The sequence below is a fragment of the Lissotriton helveticus genome, chromosome 1_2 (genome assembly GCF_964261635.1).
Source record: "Lissotriton helveticus chromosome 1_2, aLisHel1.1, whole genome shotgun sequence".
NCBI lineage: Eukaryota > Metazoa > Chordata > Amphibia > Caudata > Salamandridae > Lissotriton > Lissotriton helveticus.
Genome location: NC_136058.1, coordinates 366,194,683 through 366,203,707, shown reverse-complemented (window position 1 = coordinate 366,203,707; position 9,025 = coordinate 366,194,683). Strand labels below are relative to the sequence as shown.

Here is a 9,025-nt window from a genome sequence, read left to right as displayed (position 1 = left end):
TCTGTTGACTGGGTGTGAGTGTTTGATTGGTTGAGATGCTCCGTCCATCACCACCCCCTTTTGTACCGCTTTGTTCGCCATAAGTTGGCAGAGTATGCTCAGACATGAGTCCCTTGCTCACTTTGCCACTGGATTCAAGCAAGCCGGACTGAAGACGGCTGAAATGCCAGAAACTGGTTATCGGAAGCTTGTTTCCGGTCCAGGGAAGGCATGGCTTGGCAGTTCGGGCTGGACTGTTCCCATGAGGCACAGGGTCAGACTGATTTGCATATGGCCATGTCTGAACTGAGGTGGCAGAGTGGGCTAAAGAACGGTGATAAATGAAACCCACATCTGTTGACTGGGTGTGAGTGTTTGATTGGTTCAGATGCTCCGTCCATCACCATCCCCTTTTGTACCGCTTTGTTCGCCATAAGTTGGCAGGGTATGCTCAGACGTGAGTCTCTTGCTCACTTTGCCACTGGATTCAAGCAAGCCGGGCTGAAGACTGCTGAAATGCCAGAAACCGGTCTTCGGAAGCTTATTTCCAGTCCAGGAAAGGCATGGCTTAGCAGTTCGGGCTGGACTGTCCCATGAGGCACAGGGTCAGACTGATTTGCATATGGCCATGTCTGAACTGGGGTGGCAGAGTGGGCTAAAGAACGGTGATGGATTCAACCCAGTTCTGTTGACTGGGTGTGAATGTTTGATTGGCTCAGATGCTCCGTCCATCACCACCCCCTTTTGTACCGCTTTGTTCGCCATAAGTTGGCAGAGTATGCTCAGACATGAGTCCCTTGCTCACTTTGCCACTGGATTCAAGCAAGCCGGACTGAAGACGGCTGAAATGCCAGAAACCGGTCCTTGGAAGCTTGTTTCCGGTCCAGGGAAGGTATGGCTTGGCAGTTCGGGCTGGACTGTTCCCATGAGGCACAGGGTCAGACTGATTTGCATATGGCCATGTCTGAACTGGGGTGGCAGAGTGGGCTAAAGAACGGTGATGGATTAAACTCATATCTGTTGACTGGGTGTGAGTGTTTGATTGGTTCAGATGCTCCATCCATCACCACCCCCTTTTGTATGGCCCAGGACTGCAGCACGAGACCTGGGTGGGGCCCTTTGCCAGGCCTCGTGCTGGGGAACAAGATGCAAAAAAACAAGGGCCCCCTGGATACAAAATTATTCAAATCCTAGGACATGGAAAACAATATATGTGTGTAATATCCTAGGCATTTAATAAACAAGAAGAAACAACAAGAACAAGTAGCTAAGGGAAAACACATCGGAATCAAGAGTTTATAAAAACATTGTTTTTAATGTATTCATCATAAAAAATGATCTCGTTATTGAGATATACAATGTACATACACATTCAAGAAAAAAATAAAACCGTTGTTAAAAAAACAACCACAAATTAACAATATTAAAAAAATAGTGGCACTAATATGGTCGTGCTGGGGAACAACATTAAATGGGAGCCCGCAGGCCCCCACGCTGTGTTGCCGACTGCTGTGGCCAGCGCTGTGGAGGCACATCAAATCCCCGCCTCCCTCCTCCGTCTGGGTGCATCCTGATCCCCGCGTCCCTCACATCCCCCGGGTATGCGGGCTACGCGGCACCCGCACCCCCAACCTGACGGGGCGCACCACAAACGCACGGCCGGGATAATGCTGACAGGGCCCAGTTCGTCCTCGTACTGCTCGTCACCATGCAAAACCCCGTGCGTTGAGAGATACTGCCAGGCGGGTGACACCGGCTGCCAAGAACCAACTGACAGGCCGAAGGGGAACGCACCGGCAATCATACGGGCCCGGGCGAAGTAAGAAAAAGGGGGGCGTCCCGAAAACCGTTGCGCCACAGAGCTGCAGCTTCGCTCTCCCCCTCCCACGGAGGCGGCCCAGGGCCGTATGTATCGGAGCGAGGTGCACAGCTCTAGCGTTGCTCACTCGAGTCTGCACCATGTAAGTGTGTGGAAGTACCACCCCATCTTCACTGCAAGGTCCGAAACCCGGGAAAAAACTCCCAGGCCAGAACATAGGCGCGCCCCCTCCCACCCAGACCTCGTTGGTGGCGCAGGGTGCTGTCTCAGCCCACCGGGTGCCTGCTAAACCTAACCCCCTCCACCAGGGCAACCCACTAGCCTGAAGAGAACAGCACAACATGTTACTGCGCCGCTTCGCTGCACCTGTTATAAACACCCCAGATCGGCGGGGTACACGCGATCCCATCATCGCGCCCCTATAACGCCCTATGCGCTCTGATAGCCCAACTAACCTTCACTGGACAAACTTTTTGCTCTAGACACCCCCCCCCCCCCCCCCGGTGGTGCTAAGGTGTCAGGAAGAGGCCAGATCCTCCTCTCCTGACACCTTATATACATTCTTAAACTCCATGGGTTTCGGATAAGGCATCATGTATCAGGGTTATGCTTTTCTCCAACGGTAACTACTATACTTCCCTTCCCACCTCCCCTGCCTTCCAAGTATTGAGCGGCTTGTAATGTTGAACAAGGAAACAAAGAGATGTATTCGCTATATTGCAACTGATGTATGAGACAAGCAGCGAGGGGACAGGTGGATAGGGCAACTGGGAGCAGTGACGGGCGCTGAAGCTGAACAAATGCCACCACATAAGTGCATTGTGTAGGTGCTGTGAATTGGGTAAGTGGGAAGTGCTCCAAAAAGCATAAACGGGTGTAAATTAAAAGACCATTTTGTTACAACAAACACTTGAGAGCAGTGCTTGATTACACTGAAGCGTGGCGGACAATAATCAGGTGCCACACTAAGTGCTCAGTGCCAATGTAAAAAAAAAAGTTCCAAAGATAGGACATACAATAGCAACAAATGTAAGAGGGCAAGTCCTGTGGGCGATCCATGGGAGTCAGCAATTGTTGTGTTGTAATACTTTATTCGAAAAATATCTCATACAAGTACAAGCATACAAAAATACATAAGACAATATATCAAGTATTACAATTTCATTTCATTTAAGATGTCATTGCTAAAAACAATTTAAGAAATAAGGGGGGAGATTATTAAAAGATCCTTTCTTAAGGTGGGTCTGGACAGGTATTGGGTAGCAGCTTGTACCTGATAAACCAGGCGCTTGCCAGATATTTAGCGACCCCACAAACAATATTCATAGAAGAGGTGTTGGTCAAGATAATACGCAAAGCTGATCTGTGGTCCCTAGCTCCTAACTCCCTACATACAGGTTTCAACCCTTTTGCTCTGGCCTGCTTATAAGCGATACATGCAAACAAAAAGTGGCCGAGGGATTCTTCCGGGCATGAACAACCTGGGCATTTTAAGTCGAGCTCCCTCCTGACCTTCCACCCTTCCTTGAATTCATTGAGGGGGAGGATACCGTATCTTAATTTCAAGAACAGGGTTCTGTCCCGGGGAGTCTGAACGAAGTCCAAGAATGGCTCTAATTTTCTGAAGGGCTTGTGTTCAAGGCAGTTATTCGTCAGGGGTCCCCAGTTTGGGCTCTTTAGTACCTTGGCCTCTATCCAATCCCAGTATAGTTTTTTAACGGTTTGTTTAGGTGGGGGGATTGCGAGGCCCAGAGCTCACCCAAACCTATAGACTCCATCAACTTCCTTAAATTATTAAGCCATTTTATTTTGTTGGATACATTCAAACTAATTAGCTCATCCAGTACTAGAGCATAGTTTGCCAATTCAGGGGTCCTTCTGAGACGCACCCAAAATAATAAGGGGCAAATTTGGACTAAGTCAGAGATTGATCTTTTACCCATGTCGAAGAATAATGGTTTCAAAGGAGTCGAGGGGGGAAGCGAGACTATATCTCTCATAAATTTATTCTCTGCAACTACCAATGCCTTAGTGTTCTCCGCGCCCCATAGTTCTGAGCCATAGACTGCTGAAGCTAGAGCTTTCCCCTCATAAGCTGCCAGGGCGGGGGCTATTGGTCTACTGATAGAGAGGCGCTGGTTCTTTAAAATCGCTCCAGAGACCCTTTTAAGATTTAAAACCATTTTAGATAAATGGGAGTCCCATCTCATATTATTGCAGAGCCTGACCCCGAGGTAGTCGAATTCGTTCACCACCTCTAGAGGGGTTCCGTCCAGAAAAAGATTAGCCCTCCTGGCCTTTCTATTAGCGGATAATACCATCAGCTTCGTTTTTGTGGTATTAACCGTTAGCCCACGATCTTTACAGAAGACACTGAAGCGGTCGAGCAATTTTTGCAAACCCATAGGGGTTTTGGACATCAGGAGGGTATCGTCTGCAAAGAGGAGTGTAGGTGTATTCTCGCCGGCAAGGACGGGGGCATCCGCAGGGTCCTCCCACAAATGGTCCACCACCCCATTTATAAAGAGGGAGTACAGTGTGGGAGCCATCACACATCCCTGCCTCACCCCTCTATTGACTGGTACCCTCCCTGTCAATTGGCCCTGGCTCCCCCAGCGAATCCTTGCATAATTATCTTCGTGAAGTTTGATAATGAACTGCAACAGATAACCTGGGAATCCCATGTCAAGTAAGACCACCCAGAGTTTGGCACGTGGAATAACATCGAATGCTGTTTTCAAGTCTATGAAAGCCAGGTACAAACTACCCTTGGTAATTGACACTGACTTCCAATAGACTGCACAGAACCGAAAGACCTGGTCCATTGCACCGACATTACGCCTAAACCCCGCCTGAAAGTGGGATAAAATATTATCATTTATAAGCCATGACTCTGTTCGGTTTATGATGACCCTACCAACTACCTTTTGGATGGTATCTATTAGGCTTATTGGTCTGTAGTTGGCAGGGTCCTCTCTTTCATCTTTCTTATGTATGGTGATAACCTCCGCGCCCTTCCAGGATTCGGGGACAGGATGACCGTGCTGGATTAAGTTCATTAAGCATGCTATGAAGTCTGCCCATAGTTTGGGATCATGCAGTAACAGGTCCCCCGGCAAGCCATCTGGGCCAGCTGCCTTCCCTGGAAATATTTTTGAAATGGCATCCTGAACTTCTTGCTGGGAAAACGGCTCTTCCTTGGTACCTGACTTCATGCAGAGCTTGCTTTGGAGTTCAATAGTTGGGGATGTTGTTTGACCATTAGCACTTTCCTCACAGTATAAATTTAAAAAATGGGAGTACCATTGTTGTTTAGTAATATGATTTAAAATTGGCTCTACCCCCCTTCTATCAAGAGCATTAATCAATTTCCAGAAGATAATAGAGTTTTTTCCACATGCTGCGGCCTTAAGCTGCTGCCAGTGCTCCTCCTCCCAATCTTTTTTAGCCGATATTATACTTCTGCGGTAATCCTGTCTGGCTAATCGGACTGCTATGGGATCCTTACTTTTTATAGCTAGGGAGATAGCTTTCCTTTTTTTCCTGCAATTTGCCGTGTACCAAGGGTTGCTCTCAGGGCCGGACTGGGAACCAAACCCGGCCCTGGCAAAGTGCTCGGCCGGCCCCCACGCCCCCCGGGCGGGAGGGGGGCGAGCGCTTTGCCAGGGCCGCTTTTCAGCCGATTTTGTTAAAGGGCCGATTTTGCAGCTATGCTGCAAAAACGGCTCTGCAACAAAAACGGCCCCCAGGGCCCAAAACCGGCCCCCACCCTTGCAGCCGACCGGGGGATTGCCCGGTGCCCACAACGGCCAGTCCGGGCCTGGTTGCTCTTAAGAGATACTTGATTTGACGTAGGAGTCCCTTGAGACCTCTTGCAAAAAAATTCACCTTGTTTATCTGTTAGATTTTTATAGGAGACTAACAGGTTAGGTCCAAGAGGGTGAGGTGTTACTAGAGACACGGCAGCAAGACTACGGGTTTCAGCTAAAACTAGCTCTTTAATGCTATTAAGTTTCTCCTCTTCGCACTTGACCACATTCCATTTTAATTTCCGATTACAATTAGTGGGGAAAACCTCTTTAGTAATCAACTCTGGATTTCCACTTGTGCCGATCCCATTTGCCCAGTGGATTTCCATACATAATGGATTATGATCACTATTTGATGAGTGCCTAACCTCCATATCAACTAGGCCTGACCATGATTGTGTGTCCAGAAGGATATAATCAATTCGAGATGGGCAACCTAACCTATTATAGGTCATTGCCCCATCGCGATCTGAAACAGTCCGTCCATTAAGAGCCCGTAAGTTATGTTCTAAAGTCAAGCATTCAGCTGAATTGCTCTGGCTGTCCATTTCTTAATTGGTGCAAGCACTAGGGGGGTATAGTCTGTCTCCAATCCTCTGTGTTAAAACCCAATACCTCTTCGTCATCCAGGGGTTCAAAAGTACAGTTAAAGTCCCCCCCTACTAAAATTTTGGATCTAGGTGGAAGATCTGATAACCTCCTATCTAGCAACTCTATTGTTGGCGAAACTAGACCACCCTGAAGGCCTCTAGCATAAACACAAAACAGTTCAAGAGTAATACCCCCAGGCTGACTCTTTAGGGAGATATGCAGAATATCATTAGAATCAATTTTATGGGTGGTAACAACACAATTCAAGTTCACCTTTACCCAAATAAGCAGGCCACCGGATGGGCGACCAATCCCCACCGTGACTGCAGGAATAAAAAAGGTTGAGTACCCATTTTTGCATTGCGGGGACAGGCACCAGGTTTCTTGTAACATACATATGTGGAAGGTGTTAATAAAATCGTTCCAATCGGGGTTATCAAGGTTTTTTTTAATCCCGCTATGTTCTATGACAAGATATTAATGGAAATAGAGGCTATGGATGGTTCATCGATTTTGGCTGGAGTAGTGGGTTCCATTTCTCCTAAACCAAGACTAGTTGAACCCAGGTTGGCTATACCATCCATGGCAAATTTAGATCCATCCCCAGGGGTGACTAACACCTCCCTCTTTCCAGTTCGTCCCGAAGACTGGGATGGTAGTCAATCAACTCCCTCCAGTCCACTGAAACGATTATAACAGGGGATTTGATAATTGAGCTGAGGACCATGCCATTCCCCATTAAACTGGTTACCACTAATAGTGGGCCTCCCTGCTCCTCTTCCTACTGTATTCCAGCCTCCGTCATCACCCCCGCCCCATTTAAAAGTGTTCTGGTCCCTTTGAGGCTCATGCCTCATCCCTCCTCTTCCATAGTTGGATCCCCTCAGCCAACTCCACCTATTGTCGTAATGTTCCGGGGACATATAGAAATATGACAGAGGTTTAACTGTGATTGCGGAGTTGTTGTTGCATGTGGACCCAGAGCAAATATGCTCCACCAATCGCGGGTCTTCAAATGTAACAACAACACAGTCTCCCTGTAAGCTTTTCTTTTTCTCTCCTACCCATGGAGCTCTCTCAACCATAAGCATTTTGTTATTAAAATTGGGGGGAGAAGGAAAATTTCTATCTAACCAGTGACATACTTTGTTTTTGAGAGCCCAAAAAGATTCAGAAGTGGCTGGTACTAGCTCCGGGACGCCTGTTAAAACTATCACGTAGGGACAGGCGTCAGGTGGTAAACTGATGTTCCATCGTAACTTAGGTTTCTCAGAGTGAGATGGAGGGGGATTAGGGGCTAAAGTGGTGGGGCCAGCTAATTCCTGGGGTTTCATTGGTGCGTTGGTGGCTGGCTGGTTGGAACAAACTTTATTGCCCTTGTGGGTGGGGGTTTTAAGAGGACGGGGCTTAGGGGTAGAATTGTCCCCTACGGATTGAATCCTAACCAAGGGCGGAAGATTACAAGTAGAAGCCGGTACTTTCGGACCCTTTTGGACATGGTTTTTCCCCAGGGGTTTTAGTTCCTGGACGAGGGCCTGAAGCTGATGTTCTATACCCTGAAGTCTAATCTCCAGGGGCGAAAGTAGAGACCTAATAAGGTCGGATAGAGAATTTAAGAGTGGAGCGTTCAGGTTCTCCAAGTCTTCTGAAGAATCTTCAAAGCTACTATTATCAAGGATGCTAACCATACTATTGTTTGAAACTGTATCATCTGGGATGCCCATTGGTAGAGGGTGGGATACGTACTGAGCCGTTTCTCTCCCTGTGGTGGATCCTGAGGAAACCCTCGCCTCCTCGGTGCTGCCGCTGGCACCAGCCACTTCTCTAGAGGAACCCAATATATCTTGGTTGGCTATATTTTCACCATTAACCTGGGGGGTTGTATATTTAGATTTTGAAATTGCACCTTCCACTATACCCCTTTCAGTGTGGATGTTCTCACTGTGGATAATGGCTGGTACGGATATTAAATTGTTGACAAAAGAGGTCGATGTTAGAGATGTTAAGGAGGGCATAGGAGATGGGTCCATAAGAGTTGAATGGGACCCAATAGTAGTATGAATCACAGCATCAACCTCAGTGGGGAGTGGAACAGAATTGCTCGAGGTTTTAGTTGGGGTACGTGCAGAGGGTATATTACCTAATGACGACCTTTTAGCATGCGCCAGATCTTGTGAACCCCTTCTTTCCATGAGGACTATTCCCTGATCAATTAGGGAGTTAGTACGGAGGATAAAATTGTCCAATGTGCCTGTTAATTTTTTGGTTTTATTTTTTGCACCTGCCGCAGCCTGGCTACGGGTTTCACGGGAAGACATGGCCTTTAAAAGAAGGGTGGTAGGCAATAAAAAACACAGTCAGGCTGCTAACCAGATAGAAGCGGGTAAACAAGAAACTCAGCGTTACTAGCGCCACAATGAGTACCGACTAACACAGCAAGTATAAAACAAGCTTAAAAAGGTCCTAAACAAAATTATAGCGAAATACTTGCTATTGGGCGAGCTTTAAATAACGAGTCCATCAATGGACCTGGCCCAGTCCAGTCTCTGCAGTCCTCGGAGGGCCTCAGAGGGCCCGCCTTTGTCCCGGGCTTCTCCCGGAACGCTCCCGCGCGCTCCCGCGCAGCGGCAGTAAGTTCAACTCTTATTGGTTATGACCACCCAAGGGGCGGTTGCGAGTTTGGCCAAGCAGGGACTCCTGGGAGATGGAGTCCCCGCACTCTCGCTCGCAGCCCTGCTGCACTGCCCCTAGGCTCCCCAGTTGTAGTGTCCAGCACTCCACAGCTGCAAGTCCCCCGAAGTCCTCTACCACGATGCGGGACCCGCGA

General features: G+C 48.1%; 1 long non-coding RNA gene across 1 annotated transcript in view; it reads right to left on the bottom strand.

Moving 5' to 3' along the window:
* The window catches only part of LOC144805856 (uncharacterized), a 106,707-nt gene that overhangs the window by 34,026 nt on the left and 63,656 nt on the right, over positions 1 to 9,025 (bottom strand). The window lies entirely within an intron of this gene.